This window comes from Lutra lutra, chromosome X (assembly GCF_902655055.1).
Source record: "Lutra lutra chromosome X, mLutLut1.2, whole genome shotgun sequence".
In the NCBI taxonomy this organism is placed as follows: Eukaryota; Metazoa; Chordata; class Mammalia; order Carnivora; family Mustelidae; genus Lutra; species Lutra lutra.
The window spans coordinates 43,901,765-43,907,350 of record NC_062296.1 but is presented as its reverse complement, the minus strand read 5'-3'; positions in this window follow the sequence as shown (position 1 = coordinate 43,907,350).

The following is a 5,586-nucleotide window of genomic DNA, read 5'->3' as shown; positions in this document are numbered from 1 at the left end:
ACTGTAAATGTCTTTTCTCTTCCTCACAATCATTGTTTTTTTAAGATTTTATTTATTCATTTGAAAGGGACAGAGACAGAGAGAGCACAAGCAGAGGGAAAGGCAGAGGCAGAGGGAGAAGCAGGCTCCCCGCTGAGCGGGCTGCCCACTGTGGGGCTCAAACCCAGGACCTGGAGATCATGACCTCAGCCAAAGTCAGATGCCTAACCATCTGAGCCACCCAGGCGCCCCTTCCTTACAATTTTCGTAATAACATTTTCTCTTTAGCACACCTAATTGTAAGACTAGAATACAAATACATATTAAATATGCGTCAATCAATTGTTTATATTCTCAGTAAGGCTTCCAGTCAAGAACAGGCTATCAGTAAAGCTATGCAGGAGTAAAAAGTTGTATGCAGATTTTCAACTCTGCAGGGGTTGGGGCCCCTAGCCCCCACAATGGTCAAGAATCAACTGTAAATGATGGGGTGCCTGGGTGGCCCAGTGGGTTAAAGCCTCTGCCTTTGGCTCAGGTCGTGATCCCAGGGTCCTGGGATGGAGCCCCGAGTCCCCCCACGGGGCTCTCTGCTCAGCAGGGAGCCTGCTTCCCCTTCTCTCTCTGCCTGCTTCTCTGCCTACTTGTGATCTCTCTCTCTGCATTAAATAAACAAATAAAATCTTTGAAAAAATAAATACAATTAAAAAATTTTTTTAAAAAGAATCAACTGTAAATGAAATAGAGCCCCCCAAACAATCAAAAATATAATGAAACTCAGTGCTGGTTTTTTGCATTTTTTAAATTAAATTTTATTTTTTTTCAGTGTTCCAAAATTCATTGTTTATGCACCACACCCAGTGCTCCATGCAATATGTGCCCTCCTTAATACCCACCACCACACTCACTCAAACCCCTACCCCCATCCCCTCCAAGTTTGTTTCTCAGAGTCCACAATCTCTCATGGTTTGTCTCCTGCTCTGATTTCCCCCAACTCACCGTCCTCTCCATCTCTCAATGTCCTCCGTGTTACTCCTTTTGCTCCACAAATAAGTGAAACCACATGATACTTGACTCTCTGCTTGACTTACTTCACTCAGCATAATCTCAGCACTGGTTTTCTGAAGAGATAAAAGTGATAAACCTTTAGCCAGACTCATCAAGAAAAAGACAAAGAAAACTCAAATAAAATCAGAAATTAAAGAGAAGTTACAACCAACACCAGAGAAATACAAATGATTTTAAGAGGCTGCTACAAAAAATTATATGCCAATAACTGGACAACCCACAAGAAATAGAAAAGTTCTTAGAAATATACAATCTTCCAAAACTTCCAAAACTTCCAAATCAAGAAATGGTAGAAAATGTGAACAAACCAATTACTAATAACAATATTCAATCAATAATCAAATCCCAGCAAAAAAAGTCTACAACCACATGCTTCACAGGTGAATTCTACCAAACATTTACAGGAGAATTAATCACTATCCTTTTCAGAGGCACTTGGGTGGCTCGGTCAGTTAAGCATCTGCCTTTGGCTCAGGTCATGATCCCAGGGTCCTGTGATCAAGCCCATGTCAGGCTCTCTGTTCAGTGCTCTCTGGCCCTCTCAAATAAGTAAATAACATCTTTTTTTTTAAAAATGCAATGGAATACCACTTCACACTCATTAAGGTGGCTATTACTCCAAAAATAAAAATGTAAATAACAAATGCTGGTAAGGATGAATGGGAATTCCCAAGCACTACTGATGGGAATGTAAAAGATGCAGCCACTGTGGAAAATGGTATGGCAGTTTCTCAAAAAATTATACACAGAATTACCACATGATCTAGCAATTACACTTTTGGATACATACACAAAAGAATTCAAAGCAGGAACTCAAACAGGTATTTGTACTCCTATGTTCATAGCATTATTCACAATAGCCAAAAGGTAGAAGTAACACAATTGTCCTTTAACGGATGAGTGGCTAAACAAATTTTCAAGTGTACCTACAATGGAATATTATTCAACCTTAGAAAGGCAGGAAATTCTAACACATGCTACAACACAGATGAACCTTGAAGGCACTACACTAAGTGAAATATACCAGTTACAAAGTAAAAACAGTGTTAAGATTCCACTTATATGAGGTACCTAAAGTAGTCAAATTCATAGACACAGAGAGTAGCATGGTGGTTGCCAGGGGCTGGTGGGAGGGGATAATGGGGGATTAATATTTAATGGATATGGAGTTTCCATTTAGGAAAATAAAGAAGTTCTGCAGATGGATAGTGATGAAGGTTGCACAATGTGAATATACTTAATGCCACTGAACTATACACTTGAAAATGATTAAAATGGTAAATTTGGGGGCACCTGGGTGGCTCAGTGGGTTAAAGCCTCTGCCTTCCGCTCAGGTCATGACCCCAGGGTCCTGGGATGGAGCTCCACATTGGGCTCGCTGCTCAGCAGGGAGCCTGCTTCCTCCTCTCTCTCTCTCTCTGCCTCTGCCTATTTGAGATCTCTGTCAAATAAATAAATAAATAAAATCTTTCAAAGAAATGGTAAATTTTGTCATGCATACTTTGCTATAATAAAAGAATACATATAGCACACTAAAACAATCCCCCAGGTTTTGTGAGACTGAAGATCTATGTAGAAAAGCTTTGTAATCGATACAGCCCTTCACAAATACCAGCTCTTTTTAATCATTATCACCCTGTTTACTCCAACCTGATACCATTACCTGCATATTCTGTCCAGCCCTGTTCACCCAGCAGCACACTGTTGGAGTTTTAGTGTGGTACAAGTGATATCCACCTTTGTTTTGCTAAACCCTGGATTCCACACATCACTGCAATAGTTTCCCAGAGTTCTGGTTCTGAAAAAGAACAAGGCCCCCCAAAAGACCAGTTTTATACAAGCCTGATTGGATTCTAGAGAAAAAAAAACTCAGAGACTTCCTCCTCTTACCCAGTTCTCCCCAATGCTTGCTTTGGAAGCAGCCCTCATTTAGCAGCAAGAGGTCACCATGCCATTGCCAAGAACAAAGAAAATCTTCCTCCAATTCAAGCTAACTAGCTAACTGCCTGGCCTACTACCAAACAATGTATCTCATAAGGCAGCCCTTGAGCAGGTGAACAATCAGGAAACTTCAGGGTTCTAGGAAACGAATATAGGAAATGTATTCATTGAGTTTGAACTACGAATGAAAGTAGTGAGATAAGAAATAAAAAATTAAGTTTGCCTGGGTGGCTCAGTTGGTTGAGTGTCTGCCTTTGGCTCAGGTCATGATTCCAGGATCCTGGGATGGAGCCCCTCGTCGGTCTCCTTGCTCAGAGGGGAGTCTGCTTGTCCCTCTTCCTCTGCCCCTGCTCACTCTCTCGCTCACTTTCTCTCAAATAAATAAATCTTTTTTTTAAAGATTTTATTTATTTATTTGACAGAGAGAAATCACAAGTAGGCAGAGAGGCAGGCAGAGAGAGGAGGAAGCAGGCTTCCTGCGGAGCAGAGAGCCCGATGCGGGGCTCGATCCCAGGACCCTGAGATCATGACCTGAGCTGAAGGCAGAGGCTTTAACCCACTGAGCCACCCAGGCGCCCCAAATAAAATCTTTTTAAAAAAAGAAATAAAAAAATAAATAAAAAATAAAAAATAAAAAAAAAGAAATAAAAAATGAAAATGCTAAAATCAAAAGACCGGAACGACCACCTTTGATGGACTGCACAATTCTCTATACTGTAGCCTCAGAGCTGAACCCTCAAAAACTCACAGAAAGTATAAATATTACTGCAGAACAGGTGTGATAATACAGTAGTGCAAAACGTAGGAATAATGTTTCTTTCTAGAAAGCAAGCCAATTGGAACCTACACCCAGATACTGACCAGGATCTGTGTGGCCCTTCAGGTGCTCTCTGAGCACCCCAAGTTTCCTTAGCTATTACAGGTGTTGTTCCTTGAGAATTTCTCCTAACATGAGTAATGCTACAGTGCCATCTGGAATCTTTTTCATGCAATGATGTATATCCAGGAGTTGCTGCCTTTGCAGATATTCCCTGGAGACCAAAGAGGGATTTTATTCCATGGCTCTGAGGAACTTAAATGTCGGCCAAACATGAAGTAGTACTTACCACAGCCTTTTAAGTTTGACTTCTATGGCCAAGTGTGCCCTCACAATCTTGAATGTCTTCACTTGCTTCACTTTTACGTTGGCCAAGATTCTTGGTATCGTCAACAAGACTAAATAAGAACTTGGGACTTTTCCATGAAACTTTCTGCCAATGCCCCACAAATCTTGACTATGGTTTCCCAAATTCTTTGATTCTCCACCGGGTATCCTTTCTCTTCTGTGCAAATCCCCCAAATAACACTTATTCTAAGTATAATCCCACTTTTGTAGAAATGCATTTTTCCTAGTTCCCCCTCACACACCTCTTCATACTGCATTGATATTGTTAACTGAGGTTCAGTCATGACACCTACAAAAACACCATGAGACCCCCTACCTTCTGCCATCATTTTGTTATAACCTATAGGCTAAAGATATGTATCACTCTGAGAGTGTTGCAGTCAAGGAAAACAACTCTGAGGGACAACAGGCACTGAAGCAGGAATCACTAGCACAGGGCCTATAAATTAAACCCAAATATACAAAAGCAAAAGCTTAGAAACCATCCCCTGCACACACCTCCTCCTTTATAACCAGTGGAGTAGGGTTGATGAAGAGAGACCAATAATCCATTCTCTACAAATGACTGATGACAGCACAAGTCCCTGGTTATAGGTGCCTCAACCTATTCTTGAATGGTTCGTTGTTATGAGCCACCGACCCAGTATCACCAAGTCAAATGCTCTAAGTTCTCTTCCAAAAATGGTAATAAAATATGCCGAGTCGCTCATATTCCCGCAGTTATACTGGGAGACAACAGCTACGGGAGTTAAACATTCAGTCTCCGAACCAAAGCAATCCGAGTTCAAATGCTACTTTAGCCGCTTGCTGCGTACCCCAATCAATGATCTTTTCTGATACCCCGCTAGCCTATGCCCTCCGCCAGCTCGCTCCTTCACCACCACCAAACATATGGAGCTGAGGGGGGCTACACAAGAACAGACAGGAGTCTGTTCTCCCTTTACCTCCCCATCTCCTTGGCTATGGTGATGCCTTGAATTTGAGCGCTCCTCATTCTCTCATTCACTAGACTGCCGCGACTCTCCTCATATTGCTTGGTACACTCCAGCTTTTACAAACTCACCGGCACGCTGCTGGGGCGGGACCAAGCACTTCCCTTCCCTCATAGGGAGGAACTAAAATGTAAGGGCCAAGGTTGTTAGCAAATGACTTTCCCATTACCACGGTAAAGCGGCTGCCGCCATCTTTATTGTGACCGATGATTCTTCGTGTTGGTCTAAGAAAAAATGAATAATAAGGAACTCTGCAGACTAAAATCCTGCAGATTAGTCTAGGACCGCACAAGCCTAAGTCGGAACCGAGTGATAGTCCGGTCGCAACCCAGCCCGGAGTGCTTAGCTCTTGGGGATGGAGGGCGCGCCAGCTGCGGACGCAATGACGCCAGAGGAGGGGCCATGTGCGCGCCCTGCCCAGGTGCTTCCGGCTTACGAGCCCGT